General features: G+C 35.5%; 1 pseudogene; it reads right to left on the bottom strand.

Annotated features, from left to right (window-relative positions):
* Nucleotides 1–3297: 3297 nt before the first annotated feature.
* LOC122218430 overlaps nt 3298–16656 on the bottom strand; it is a 127412-nt pseudogene continuing 114053 nt past the window's right edge.

The following is a 16656-nucleotide window of genomic DNA, read 5'->3' as shown; positions in this document are numbered from 1 at the left end:
TTCCTCATTTGCACTATAGAATTGGACAGGTATATTTAGTTATAAAACAACGTTTCTTTATAGCTTCATGTTTTATCCATCATTTATGTTTATAATTTATGATTATATAATACTGTATAATTATAACATTAGGTAATACTGTAGTCAACAAATTGGAGAACAAACACAACCAAAATTGGCAAGCATAAAATGAATTGATAGGAGCAGAAATGTGTTGATTTATAGGTGAAGTGAGTGAAGTTCCTGTTCATCAGGTAAGTCAGTTCAGTGTTAAGTCAGGTAAGAGTTTTTATTGCATTTTAAAATTTAAGAAGTCTTGTTATTAATTCAAGTGCTTAGAAACATTGCTTAAATCACAGATACATTTGCACTATATGTAGGACTATTTTTTTGTTGTTGTTCTGAAAAGATAGCTCATGATTACTGTTTCAAGACTTTCTCTTTAGTAAAGGGTCAACCTTTCCCTTGATGGATAGATGGTGTCCTGGATCTTCTGTGGGTTGACTGAAAAATGGTGTCATTCTTATGTGTGCATAAAACAGAGATTATGACCCAACTGTCATCTAATAGGAGGGATCATCTGTCTCTCCTTTTTTGAGTCAAGGGATTTTGGCAAGAACATAATATTCCCTTCAAAATCAGTTTGTTCCCTTGACTTTTTTTTATAGACTCCATTTATCTGCTTCTGCCTCTTCCTCACAGTCTTTGGGCCTCCAGACTGATTAGATCCTAATTTTTTTGGCATGCTGTCAACATGTCGCACTCAGAATAACTATTAAGCCTTTGCTTCTGCTACTCCTCTGCAATTTTGTTTCCCTTTCTGTGCTACATGTTTCTGCTCTGTGATTTCCACCTATTTTGCCTTAAGCTGTCTCCTGACAATGTGTTACCACCTCTCTCTATGAATTTGTTTCTTCTCTGCCTAAGTAATTTATGTCTTCTTCCTCATTTCCCTGCCCCATCACAACTCACGATCCAACTATTAACTTTGTATGGAAATATTCTTTTACTTTGTTTCAGTTCATCATGAATATTCAAAAAGATTAGACATTTTATTCTATCTTAATCACCCAACAGTACATTTTTCAAGACTAAAAATCTTCACGTATAAATACTCATGTTGCAACTGCAATAAGCTGATCTCCAAATAGTAAGGGGGTTATTACTTTTTCTACTTAGCAAACAAATTGAATTCTTGGGATTGTTGCTAAGGTAAACTAAATCATTCATTCAGATTTGGGATTTTCTTTTTCAATTCCAATATTTTCATGCCCGGATAAAACTTAAAAAAATGAAACTTAAATTATCATATGTTAGCTAGAGTAAAAAAGAAAATTATACAGTAATTTGTGAGAATTCTCAAACAATAAATTCAAGGCTACTGTCAACTAAAATAAATTCTCTGGTATTTTGTATTAAAATTATTTCATAAGGAAATTATAGTGAAGTTATGAGGACATTTGAGGATGAAATATATATATATATATATTACATATATATTATATATATTACATATATATTATATATATTACATATATATTATATATATTACATATATATTACATATATAATATATATATTACATATATATATTACATATATAATATATATATTACATATATATTATATATATTACATATATAATATATATATTATATATATGTATATGTGTATATGTATATGTATATGTATGTATATATATGTATATATGTATATGTATATATGTGTATATATATATGTAATATAATAATATATATATATATAGTAACTGACCAAATGAGAATGAAGACAATTTTAGGACTTAACTAAGATGATGTTTTTATGTTATTTTCAAAAAGGATGGCTGTTTATAGTTTTCAGATACTTAATCTTTTGCTTTCTATTGTCTTTTTAGGGGGAACTCTATATTTTTAGTTTTATTTTATTTTTTAAATATTTATTCATTTTGAGATGGGGAGTGAGAGTGAGAAAGCAGGGGAGGAACAGAGACAGAAGGAGAGACAGAATCCCAAGGAGGCTTCTTGCCATCAGCACAGAGCCTAATGCAGGACTCTTATCTCATGAACCCATGAGATCATGGCCTGAGCCAAAATTAGAAGTTAGACGCTTAACCAACTGAGCCATCCAGGAGCCCCTGGAGCTCTACATTTTTAATTATTCAATTCACTGCATAAAAAATAGTTTTGCTTTTTTTTGTTTCCTAATCTAGAAAGACTTGTCATAGACTGGACTATCAGGAAGGTAAAATCTGAGATGGAAATAGAGAACTGTGTGTTGGAAGTTTATTAAGGAATATTCTTGCCTTCACCACCTGCAGAAGGGATACAAAAGGAAGAAAAGTAGGATTGAAAAGAGGAAAAACACTGGATTATGCTATAATCTCAATGAAGATCTCAGCTAAACCCTTAGAAACTCTTGCCATTCAGAATTGTCCCAAGTTGGGGTGAGGAGACCAGATTTTCATACTGTGTTGAGCAGTCATTGGATGAGCTGGAAATAAAGAAATAATCACTCAAATGAAGTAAAAATAGAAACATTTTAGGAAAAATATGCACATTGTTCTGCACAACATCAATCAACAATTTAATGTTCTGTACATCTTATATTTTCCTTCAAATATTTTATGATACATATTTTAAAATATATACCAGATAGAATAGACTTTTACAGTGAGTAATATACACTGACCACCTTCATTTTTCCTTAGTTTTTATTTACATCAAGTTAAATTCACTTATTTTGTTGTTACATATAAGTTTTGACAAATCATAGGGTATTGTATCTTCATCTGTTTGGAATGCTACATAGAATACCACAAACTGAGCGACTAACAAACAACAAAAAAATATTTCTCATAGTACCAGAAGGTAGAAAATTCAAAGCCAAGGGAATTTGTTTTTGGAGTCCATTGTTTTGGTGTCTGGCAAAGGACCACATCCTCACTGATGGCCTTTTTCTCACTGTAACTTCACACGTTACAAAGGATTTCAACATACGAATTTGGGAGGACACATTCGGTATTCTTTCCCTTGCCTTTCAAAATCCATATCTTCTCACATGCAAAAATGAATTCCATTCCTTCCTAAAAGCACCAAAATCTTCTCTCATTTCAGCATCAACTCAAAAGTCTGAAGTCTGAAATCTCATCTAAATATCAACTAACTTGAATATGGGTGAGATTCACGGTAGTATTCATTCTGAGGCCAATGGATCTCTAGCTGTGAACCTGTGAAATCAAACATGTTATTTCCTCCCTACATATGATGATGTGACAGGTATAGGAGAGACGCTCTCATACTAAAAGGGGAAAAAAGGAAAAAAGAAAAGCATGAGGAGTTCAAAGTGTCTGGGAGGGGACAGTCTTAACGTCCAGTTTAATAGAAGCCCTTTTGTATTTCCTGGTAGAAGCATTCCTTCCTCTAAAACTAAGACTCCAGGCCAGCAGGGCATAAATTCATGGGAACAGGAAACAGGTTTTGTTCGTAGGCCTCTAGGAGTAATAATTAGTGGTACCACTTTCATTCCCATCCCTTGATTCCTGGACCCATAAATCCTATCTAGGAGAGAAACAGCACTATGTACTGGGCACTGATTCAGAGCACATATGGTCTTCTAGAGAACCCTGTCCAGTCCTGCAAGGTATTTCCCCTTAGCTGATGCTATAACTTAATCTTCAGAAGCCCATTCCACTGTTCTATCAAGCCAGCTACCTGATGGTGGGAGATGACGGGGAGATGGTAAGACCAGTGAATTCCATGACCATGAGCCCATTGCCACATTTCTTTTGCTGAGAAATGAGTTCCTTGATCAGAAGCAAAGGCAGTGGATAAGGCATTCTATAAATCTAAGGTAATAATTTGGGCAGAAGCATTGCACGCAGGGAAGACAAATCTATATCCAGTGTGTTCATTCCAATAAAGACAAAAACTGCCCCTTTGATGATAGAAGCACTCCAGTGTAATCAACTTGCCACCAAGTAGCTGGCTGATCATAACAGAAAATTGTGCCAGGTGGGGACTTTGTTGTTTTCTGCTATGCAGATTGAGCAGTTAGTGGTGGTTACAACAAAGTTGGCCTTAGTGAGTAGAATGTCTTTCTGAGCCCATGCGTAACCTTTATTCCTGTGACCATGGGCATTTTTGTTCATGAGCTACGGAAAGAAGCTGACTGATATCTATAGAACAGGTTATCCTATACACTTGATTATTAAAATCTTCCTCTGTTAAGGTTATTTTTTGGTGAGCATTCACATGGGACACTAATATCTCCACATTTCTTGCTCATGCAGAGAGGTCTATCCACTTATCTCTTTTCCCAATCTTATTTCCATCAATTTTCCAATCATGTTCCTTCCAAGTCCCTGACCACCCAAGCAAGTTATTGGCCACAGCCCATTAACCAGCATAATTGTGTGGCTGGCCATTTCTTCCTAGCAGGAGAGCAGAACCAGGTTCACTGCCTGAAGTTCTGCCCACTAGAAGTATTTTCCATCACCAGTTTTTCCAGGATGTCCCATAAAGGGGTTGTAGTGCTGCAGCCATTCATGTGTGGTATTTGCATATCATGAGTGGTATTTGCATATCATGCAGAACCATTTGCATCTTCTTCTTCTCTGTCAAATGACTGTAGATAGATCCTTATCCATCAGTAACACTTAAAGAACTTAATGGATCTGCTGGATCATACAGCCCAAGTGCTAAAGCAATTTGCACAGCAGCCTGAATCTACTTTAGAGCCTTCAATTAATTGGGGGTCCTTTCAAAACTAATGCTTTTTGGATCACTTGGTAAGTGGGCCTGAGTAACACACCTAAATGAGGAATATGTTGCCTTCAAAATCACAATAGACCCATTAGGCATTGTGCTTCTTTCTTGTTTATAGGAGGGGCCAATGCAACAACTTTTCCTTAGAAGAATATCTTGACGTGTTCCATACCACTGGACCTCTAGAAGTTTTACTAACGTAGAAGGTCCCTGAAGTGTAATCAGATTAATTCCCAACCTTCTGGCATGCAAATGTTTAACCAGTAAGTGTCCAGCAGTTGCTACTTTTACTCACTTGGTCTAATCAGCATCATTTCATCAATGGAATGGACCAGTGTGAATATCTTTTGGAAGGAAAAAGTCAACAGAGATCTTTGTGAACTAAATTACAACATAGGCCTGGAGAATTGATATATTCCTGAGGTAGGATAGGGAAAGTATATTTTCTGGCCTTGCAGCTGAAAATAAACTGCTTTTGGTGGGCCTTATGGACAGGAATGGATAAAAAGGCATTTGCCAAATCAATAGCTGCATACCAGTTATTAGGGGATGAATTAATTTACCAAAACAATGAGACAACATCTGGCATAGTAGCTATGATTAGAACCACCACCTGCTTAGGCTTATGATAATCCACTGTCATTCTCCAAAATCCATCAGTCTTCCCAAAGGCCGGATAGGAGTGTTGAATGGTGATGTGGTGGGAATCACCACCACTTCATCTTTCAAGTCCTTCATAGTGACACTAATCTCTGCCAATTTTCCAGAGATGTGGTATTGCTATTGGCTTAGTATTTTCCTAGGTAGAGACAATACTAATGTCTTCCACTTGGCTTCTCCCATCATAACAGCCCTCACCCCACAAGTAAGGGAAGCAATGAATTTCTATTCCAATTATGCATTCTGGAACTTGGGAAATATCTATAGGATGGGTTCAGGAATCCACTGGACACATTATGAGATGGACTTGAGCTAAACATTCACTGTTCACTTGACATCCACAAGCCTCTACTCTGCCTGGAGATCACATTATAGCTTGGGTCTCTTGGAATCACTGTCAGTTCACAGCCATTGCCCAATAGTCCTTGAAAGTTTTGATTATTTTCTTTGTTACAATGCACAGGTAACACTAGCAAAAGACCATAAGTCTTTTTGGAGAAGGCTGGGAGAAAGATTAACAATATAATTTTTTTTCAAATTATAATTTTGAATTGAAGTATAGTTGATATAAAATGTTACATTAATTTCAGGTATACAATATAGTAATATGACAAGTCAATGCATAATAGACAATTCCAGAAAACCCAGAACCAACTCAGAAAACTCATCTTTAAAATTCTGCTCCTCTAGAACAACTTCATTTAACAAAATTCACATTCATTCTAGAGGTCATTTACTTTGCATCTAAAATCCTTTGTGCTGCTCCTTTGAAGTTCAACTTTATTCTTGCCCCAAGACCTTAGAAATCACTAATCTGTTCTTTATCTCCATTGTTTTGTCTTGGAAAATGGAATCTTGCAGTATATATAACCTTTGACTGTGATATCTTTCCTTTCACTTAATGCTTTGAGATTATTAATCTTTTTTGTTTCTATAAATAGTTTGTTCCTTTTCAATAATGTGTTCCTTTCATATGAAAACCATTTGGTGACAAAGTCTTGGAAATGCAATTTGCATCCTCCTAGTCCTGCCTAGCATTAATGATCAGCAAGCACATAGAACCAAGAGTAAGTAGCTGAGAGACATTTTAAATACTTTAACTAGATAAGTATAAGTTGTGCTGCAAATATAGCATATTTTGTACTAGATCTATTCTAATCATTAGTAAGGTCATGTAATTCAGTAGTTAATATTGACAGCAATAATAATTATATTAATAATAATAATAATAATAATAATAAAAGCTAAGCATTAATCTGTGTTATTTCTAACAAGGTGGCTGATAGAAATTCTCTTTAAATAACTTTGCTGCAATTGAAAAGGAAATGACACAGGATAGCAAAGTTCCCAAAACATGTTAAACAAAATAAATCAGAATAAGAATCCCCAACCCATCAATAATAGCTGAAGTACCTGGGAATAAGATTTGGAAACTTCTTTTGGTCTTTGAAACTATGATGCTAAACTGAATTTTAGAGTCAAATTATTTTGAACTGGACTGTTTCTTAAATATCATTTATTCAGTTTACATTTCTTTTTTTTTTTAATATTTATTTTTGAGAGAGAGAAAGACCGAGTATGAGTTGGGGAGGTGCAGAGAGAGAGGGAGACACAGAATCTGAAGTGGTTTCCAGGCTCTGAGCTGTCAGCACAGAACCCAACGTGGGGCTCGAACCCACAAACCGTGAGATCATGACCTGAGCTGAAGTCAGGCACTTAACCAACTAAGCCACCAGGCGCCCCTCAGTTTACATTTCTTATGACCCCATTGAAGAACAGATTATAATGTACCTACTTACACTATTATTATGTACATACTTTACTATTTTACAATAGTAAAAAAAAAAAGACATTGTTTTTCAAGGAAAACTTGCAACTGATTTGTGACTATTTTGGGGGCACTCTATGGATAGATTAGACTGAACAAGGCAAACTAAAGAACAAGGAATCTGCCCACTGACTTGTGGATCCTTAAAAAGTGTCCCTCTAGTTCCCTGGCCTAGCTTTGCCTTTCCCTCTATAGAGAATAAGAACTTGAGTCTATCCTCATTATTAAAGGGAAGTGGGTCTTAGAGTAGAGCTTCTAGTCAGTTGGACTCTACTGGAATATCCTGGTTTTAGTAACAATTTTAATAAAGAATAAATAGATGTTCAGTGTTTTTCCATTTTTGAAGAGTTAATAAGACCCAATAATTCTTAGAATAATGTCTGAAAAACAATACATAATAAAAAAGATTTTCGTCTCTTAATATAAGAGCCAATGCTCTCTGAGCACATACTATACAGGCCAGGCAATTTGCTAAGCATTTTACATTTTAGTTCATTCAGTCATCATACAAATTCTGTGATGTAGGTATTATTACTCCCATTTGACAAGTAAGAATGAAGAAAAGAGAGAATACATAACTTGTCAAAGACCATCTAGGCGAATGGTTTTGATATCATGTATTTCAATATACAACTTCACTCTTGCTAGGCGTGAAGACGGGGTGAGTGCAAAGCATATGTTTAAAGGGCTTTTGTGTACAAAAGGGATTAGGTTACTTCTGTATGTTCAAAGTGGGACTGGAGTTGATTGTTGTGGAGATCAAGAGGGAGCATAATTATGAGTGACAGAATGGAATTTATTGAAGACAGTTTGACTTAAAAGAAGTAGTTGGCTAACAGTTGTAATAGTAATTATAACAAAACTTTCTTTCCCCATTTTTAGCAGAATACCATGTACCAGTTATCAATCTCAAAGGAGCAGAACCCCAGGCACCAGTTACCCATCCCAGGGAGGACTCTAAATGCTCTGCCCACGGTATCTTGGTATTAGAGTTGCCAAGAAAAATACCTGCAGTCGTAAAGCACTAGAAGGAACAATGCTTTACTTACACAGAAAAGAGAGCAAGATCGGCTTCATTAGGGGTGTCATTCCCTCAAGGCCAGTGGGTTCCTTACAGTAACAATTACAGAACAATTTGCATTCCTCTTAGGGCACAATGGAAAGAACCCTGTCCCCTCCCTGCCGAGGACAGACCGAGCAGTGTGGAGCTGGTGAGGTGCTATATGTTAGCTGCTTTAGGTAAAGGGGAGAAAACACTCATTTGGCCTAAAACAGGGAAAGATATTGTCACCCAAGGTGATAAGCCCAGTACACGCTGTGGGGTCCTTAGCTCTTGATAAGGAAGTGGTCCGGGCCCCAGGTGCATTCTTCTGCCAGTGAAGAGGGCAACTACTGCACAAGCATGAGACTGTCCCAACAGGTTTGTTTGTTTATTTATTTATTTATTTATTTATTTATTTATTTATTTATTTATAAGGGAATTATTAAAAGTGTCTCAGAAGGTCATGCATTATTGGAGTTGTTAGAGCCCATGATAACTGGCTAACTGTGAGGCAAAGACATTTTAGAAAAGATGAGAAAATTTGATGCCTTGCATTAATAAATGGTTAAATCTCTTTAAATTCTGATACCTAAAAACATGTATGAAGAGTCTGAGAATCATATAATTTTCATTTTGAAAGTGGCTGAGATTCAGAAATAACTGATTTTATAATGACCTATAACATAAATTGTGGCATGCTTATAAATGCATATATGCCCAAATGATGGGATAGCTGATATGTGCATACATGTGAACACATGCATATGTATGTATATTTTTTTAACAAAAAAGAAAAAAACTTGCTGTAATCTTCATTGAGAAACTTGTTCTCAATGTGGGAATCTTAATTATAATATATTCATCTATTCTTCATAATCACTATTAACAATTATTTCTCATTCAAACCTGTGATGACTTTGAGAATTTTCAGTTGGCTTTGTCTGAAGTACCCACTCCTTCACTTAGCAAGCTCATTCCATCATTCATGAGTCAAGTAAAATGTGTCGTATTTCTTGAAGACTTGCACTCTTTTTTTCTAACTTGTAGGCAAAGATATTCAATACTCTTACTTTTCCCCAAATGTGTTATGTTTATTTTATTAAATTGATTTCCATGTTTTTTACATTACACTGTGAGGTTCAAAGAGTCTAAGACATTTCTCCTTTGCATTTGCTACTTTAACATCTAACATGGTGCCCAGAATTTAGAAGCACACAAAAGTTTGTTGAGTGAATTAACTAATGACACAATGCACAAAGTGATATCCCACTACCTATTGATTACCCTGCATAATGTATTCCATATTGTGCTTAAAAATGTGTGCTTTGGATCATGGTATTTCATTTTCTACTTTCTCCTAACATCTACATTAGAGTTTCATTCTATCTGTAGATTTCGGTCCTATTCTCTTTCCTGTGGCTTTTATACTACATTGCAGCTATCACATTTCTGACCCAAGCGCTAGGACTGCAAAATGCATAGATTTCCATCTAAAATGAGAAATTGCCTGTTGTGTCTCTATCTGTACCATTTTATTTTAATGGGGATTATTAATTATCATAATGATTATTTTGAATGTAAATTGAGATTATATTGCTGATCGTATTTTAGAAGCTTTCTTTCCTTTGTTGATTTCTGAGGGTGAGCATCTGGTGTATTGTTCTTCAGCTCTGGCTATCATGTTATTTGAAGGGCTCTGTAGCATAAGGGTGGGAGGGCAAGTCACAATTTCTTTCAGTGCATTTCCCATAAATATCATCACCATATGCAGACTGTGTATTAGATAGGGCAAGTTAGTGATGTGGTGAATTGTAATAAGCAAGCAGATAGACATCTCGACACCCAGAAAAAGTAGAGAATAAAATAGTGAGATAAAAAAATAAAAAATAAAAAAACCCTGATATTTGGCTCCTAATTTTTTTAAGATTATTTATTTGTTTTTGAGAGCTAGAGTAAGCAGGGGAGGGAAGGAGAGAGAGATTCCCAAGTAGGTTCTGCAATGTCAGCACAGAGCCCTATGCGGGGCTCGGACCCACAAACGGTGAAATCATGACCTGAGACAAAACCAAGAGTCAGATGCTTAACTGACTGAGCCGCCCAGGCACCCCTGGCTCCTATTTTTAAAACAACTGAGAAAAAAATCACCAAATATATTTTGCTTAGAACAAATATGGTAGTCTGTTTATTAAAGTATTAGATTTTAAGCATTTAAAACCTTTATATCACTTCATGTATTATATTACACACTTAGAATTGGCAATCTTTTATCCTGAGGGTACTTACTTTTAGCCTACAAACAAACTATATTACAAAAATAGCAATAAGCAAGTTTTTAATACATAATCTCACAAAATGTATATTTATGGCTGGAAATGCACAGAATTAATAGATTCATTGTTATAATAAAATAAATTTTTATATTCAACTCAACAAACATTAATTAAGAAAAACATGATATGGGGCGCCTGGGTGGATCAGTCGGTTAAGCGACCGACTTGGCCTCAGGTCATGATCTCACGGTCCCTGAGTTTGAGCCCACGTCGGGCTCTGTGCTGACAGCTCAGAGCCTGGAGCCTGCTTCAGATTCTGTGCCTCCCTCTCTCTCTGACTCTCCCCCGTTCATGCTCTGTCTCTCTCTGTTTCAAAAATAAATAAACTTAAAAAAAAATTGAAAAAAAAAGAAAAGCATGATGTTAGACATTGAAGTTCCAAAGATATATGTGTATGATATTTGCTCTAAAACGCTTTCAAAACACGAGGCAAAACAAACTCAATAAATTTAGTGTAACAGATTTGTTCTAAGAAAGGTAAATATAAGTGCTCTGAGAAAATTGAAGAAAGCAAGATTGCTTCAGGATAGAAAAATAAAGTTATAAAGAATAAGATACATTTGAACTTGAGCAGCTGAAGAATGGGAAAAACAAAACAAAACAAAACAAAGCAGGTCTTACAATTATCCCTGTGTGACTGGAGTCTTTGATAAATGAGATGGTGTAGACAATGCTTGAGAAAGAGTTAATAGATTATAAAGAGTTAATGTCATAAAGAGGAATCCAAACATTTGTAAGCTTCTGTGGACTTTCTGAGCTGGATAATAAGATCTGGGTCTGCTTTAAAAGAATAATTTTGTTGACCATATGTAGGATGGATTGGGTTAGGAGAAGGAAGTAATGAAGATATTAGGGTGAGAACATACTTCTTGTCCTGTAGTTTATTTTTGCTTTTGTTTCCTTTGCCTCAGGAGACATATTGAGAAAAATGTTGCTATGGCTTATGTCAAAGAAATTACAGTCTGTACTCTCTTCTAGAATTTTTACAGTCTCAGTTCTCACATTTAGATCTTTAATCCATGTTAAGTTTGTTTTTGTGTATGGGGTTAGAAAGTGGTCCAGTTTCATTTGTTTACAGGTAGCTGTCCAGTTTTCCAGCACCAGTTTTTGAAGAGACTGTCTTTTCCCCATTGTATATGCTTGCCTCTTTTGTTGTAAATTAAATGACAATATAATCCTGAGTTTATCTGTGGCGTCTCTATTCTGTTCCATTGATCTATGTGTCTATTTTTGTGCCACTACACTGATTACTACAGATTTGTAGTGTATTGTGGATTCTGGTATTGTGATACTTCCAGCTTTGTTCTTACTCAAGATTGCTTTGGCTATTTGAGGTCTTTTATGGTTCCATACAAATTTTAGGATTATTTGCTTTAGTCCTGTGAAAAATGCTGTTGAGGGGCACTTGGTTGGATCTGTCGGTTAAGCATCCAATTCTTGATTTTGGCTCGTGATCTCAACGGTTCATGAGATCGAGCCCTACATTCAGCTCTGCACTGACAGCACAGAGCTTGCTTGGGATTCTCTCTCTTCCTTTCTCTCTGCTTTTCCCCACTTGTGTTCTCTCTCTCTCTCTCTCTCTAAGACAATATGACTTTTTTAATACAGTTGTTATTTTGGTGGGGATTTCATTCAATATGTAGTTTGCTTTGGGTCATATGGACATTTTAACAATATGAATTCTTTCAATCCATGAGCATGGAATATCTTTCCATATTTTGTGTGCCATCTTCAGTTTCTTTTATCAGTGTTTTACAGTTTTCAGAGTATAGGTCTTTCACCTCTTTGTTTACGTTTACTCCTAGGTGTTTTATCATTTTTGGTGCAATTGTAAATGTTTTCTTCTCTTTTTTTTTTTTAATTTCTCTTTCTGCTACTTCATTATTAGTCTTTAGAAGCACTACAGATTTCTGGATATTAATTTTGAATCCTGACACTTTACTGTATTCATTTATTACTACTAGTAATCTTTTGGTGGAGTCTAGGACTCTTTATGTATACAGTATCATGTCATTGGCAAATAGTGACAGTTTAACTTCTTCTTTACCAATATGGATGCTTTTATTTATTCATTTATATAGTCTGATTGCTGTGGGTAGGACTTCCAGTACCATGTTGAATAAAGTGGTGAGAGTGGCGATCCTTTTGTCATTCCTTATCTTAGAGAGAAAGCTGTCAGTATTTCCCCATGAGTATGATGTTACCTGAAGGTTTTTTCACTAATAGCTTTTATTGAGTTGAGGCATGTTCCGTCTAACCCCACTTTGTTGAAAGTTATTTTTTATATATATTTTTTTAATTTTTTAAATTTATTTTTGAGACAGAGAGAGACAGAACATGAGTGGGGGAGGGGCAGAGTGAGAGGGAGACACACAGTCCAAAGCAGGCTCCAGTCTCCAAGCTGTCAGCATAGAGCCCCACGCAGGGCTCAAACTCACAAACAATGAGATCATGACTTGAGCCGAAGTCAGACACTTAACCGACTGAGCCACCCAGGTGCCCCGAGGTTTTTTTGTTTTTTTTTTTTTTATCATGAATGAATATTGAATCTTTTCAAATGCTTTCTCTGCATCTATTGAAATGATCATATGATTTTTATCCTTTGTTTTGTTGATGTGGTGTACAATGTTGATTGATTTGCAAATTTTGAACCTTCCTTGCATCCCTGGAATAAGTCCCACCTGACTGTCGTGAATGATCTTTTTAATGTATTGTTCTATACAGTTTGCTAATCTTTTGTTGAGGATTTTTGCATCTATGCTCATCAAGGTTACTGTCTGTAGTCTGTTTTTGATTCTGTCTTTGGTTTCAGTGTCAAGGCAATGCTGGCCTTGTAGAATGTATTTGGAACCTTTACTTCCTCTTATTTTTCTTGAAATAGTTTGAGAATAGATATTAACTTTTCTTTAAATGTCCAGTAGAATTCCCCTCTGAATCCATCTGGACCTGGACTTGTATTTTTTTGGTGTATTTTTTGATTACTGATTCAATTTCATTACTTATAATCAGTCTGTTCTGATTTTTTTATTTCTTCCTGGTTCAGTTTTGGAAGATTGTATGTTTCTAGAAATTTAGCTATTTCTTCTAGGTTGTCCAGTTTGTTGACATATAATTTTTCATAGCCTTTTCTTATAATCCTTTATATTTCTGTGGTTTCAGTTTTTATTTTTCCTGTTTTTGATTTTATTTATTTGGGTCCTTTCCCTTTTGTTTTGTTTTGTTTTTCTTATGAGTTGGGCTAAGGGTTTGTTAATTTTGTTTCTTTTCAAAAGACCAGTATTTGGTTTCATTGATTTTCTTAATTTTATTTTATTTTATTTTATTTTATTTTATTTTATTTTATTTTATTTTTTAGCCTATATGTCATTTATTTCTGCTCTAATCTTTATTATTTCCTTTTTCTTACTTTGGGTTTTGTTTGTTCTTTTTCCTTTAGGTTTAAGATTAAATTGCTTATTTGAGCTTTTTCTTACTTCTTGATTTAGGCCTGTATCACTATATATTTCCCTCTTAGAACTTCTTTCACTGTGTCCCAAAGGTTTTGAAACATTGTGTTTTCCTTTTTATTTGTCCCCATGTATTTTTTTTATTTCTTTTTTTAATGTTTATTTATCTTTGAGAGAAAGAGAGAGAAAGCCATCACTAGCACGGGAGGGGGAAACAGAGAGGGGCAAAGGATCAGAAGTGGGCCTTGCCCTGACAGCATCCCTGCTGCAAGATCATGACTTGAGCTCAAGTCCAATGTTCAACCAATCCAGTCACCCAGACACACCTTTTATTTCTTTTTTGATTGCTTCATTGACCCATTAGTTGTTCAGTATCATGTTTTTTAGTCTATACGTGTTTGTATTTGTTTCCAGTTCTTCTTGTGATTTATTTCTACATCAAAATAAAAAGATTTTGCACAGCAAACGAAACCAAAAAGACCTCATACTGAATGGGAGAAGATACTTACAAATGAAATATTCAATAAGGATTAATGTCCAAAATATAGGGGCGCCTGGGTGGCTCAGTTGGTTAAGTGGCCGACTTCAGCTCAGGTCATGATCTCACGGTCCGTGAGTTCGAGCCCCGCTTCGGGCTCTGTGCTGACAGCTCAGAGCCTGGAGCCCGTTTCAGATTCTGTGTCTCCCTCTCTCTCTGACCCTCCCCTGCTCATGCTCTGTCTCTCTCTGTCTCAAAAATAAACATTAAAAAAAAAATTAAAAAAAAACAAAATATATAAATAACTTATACAACTCAGAAACAAAACAAAACAAAACAACAATCTGATTAAAAAGTAGACAAGGGACCTGAATATGCATTTTCCAAAGAAGACATACAGATAGCCAATAGACACATGAAAAGATGCTCAACATCACTAATTATCAGGGAAATGAAAATAAAAACCACAAGCGATATCATTTTACACCAGATAGAACGGCTAAAATCAAAATGACAAGAAACAAGTGTTGATGAGGAGGTGGGGAAAAAGGAACACTGCACTATTGGTGGTAATGTAAATTACTACAAATAAACACTGTGGAAAATAGTATGGAGTTCCTCAAAAAATTAGAATAGAAATACCATATGATCCAAAAATTATACTACTGGGCATTTTCCCAAACAAAATGAAAACATGAATTTAAAAAGATATATGCACCTTTATGTTTATTGAAACATTATTTATAATAACCAAGATAGAGAGACAACCTAGGTGTTCATCAATAGACAAATGAACATGGAAAAGGTAATATATATATAATATTATATATATAATGGGATATTATTCACCCATAAAAAAGGATGGGTTTGTGCAATCTGAGACAACATGGATGGATCTAGAGAGTATTATGTTAGGTGAAATAAGTCAGATGAGAAAGGTAAATGTCATATGATTCCACTCGTAAGTGGAATGTAAAAAAATAATAACAAATGAATAAGCAAACAAAAGCAGAGTCAGATCTATAAATACAGAGAACAAACTGATGGTTGCCATAGAAGAAGGAAGAGGGGTAAAGAGGCAAAATGGGTGGAGGGGAGTGGAAGATACAGGCTTCCAGTTATAGACTGAATAAGTCATGGAAATAAAAGGCACAGTGTAAGAAATACAGTCAATGATAGTGTGATAGGGATTAACAGGACAGACAGTAGCTACACTTGTGGTGAACATAGCATAATGCACAAAATTTTTAAATCACTAAGTTGTATACCTGAAACTACTGTAACATTGTGTGCTCACTATAAAAAAAAAAAAAAAGGACATATTCTAGCAGACCATACTGAGAGAGGAAAAGCAGTTGTGGGAAGGGAGTCAGTGAGTCACAGATCTGAATAGCCTTTTGGTCCTTAGAATGGATGATGACATTAATAATTATTGTTTTTTTAAATTTACCTATTTACTTTGAGCGAGATTGAGAGCAAGTTGGGGGTTTTGCAGAGAGAGAAGGAGAGAGAGAGAGAATCCCAAGAAGACTCCATGCTATTAACACAGAGCCCAATGCGGGGGCTCAGACGTAGGAACAATGAGATCATGACCTGAGCCAAAGTCAAGAGTCAGATGTTTATGACTGAACCACCCAGGTGCCTGAGTGGGAGATTTTTGCTGTTGTTTTGTATTTTCAACTTGAATAGTATTGTGATGCCCGCCTTAAAATTGCAGTCATTTCTCTTTGAACTTGGAATAGTGCCCTGCAGTCGAATGCCTCTACTTCTCTAACCTCATCTCATTTACACAAGTCTAGGGAAATTAGCCTGGACTTGATTGGACCATAATTTTCCCTCTCCAAGACTTCTAACATGCTGACCTGTCTGTCTGAAACCTCCAAACCCCGTGTTTTCTCATCTTTTATTTTATTTAAAAAAAAAAATTAATCTTTATTCAGTTTTGAGAGACAGAGAGCAAGCAGGGGTGGGGCAGAGGGAGAGAAAAGGAGACAGAATCCAAAGCAGGCTCCAGGCTCTGAGCTGTCAGCACAGAACCTGACATGGGGCTTGAACTCACAAACTGTGAGATCATGATCTGAGCTGAAGTCAGACGCTTAACCGACTGAG

Source organism: Panthera leo, chromosome B1 (genome assembly GCF_018350215.1).
Source record: "Panthera leo isolate Ple1 chromosome B1, P.leo_Ple1_pat1.1, whole genome shotgun sequence".
NCBI lineage: Eukaryota > Metazoa > Chordata > Mammalia > Carnivora > Felidae > Panthera > Panthera leo.
This window is presented reverse-complemented; position numbering and strand designations above follow the sequence as displayed.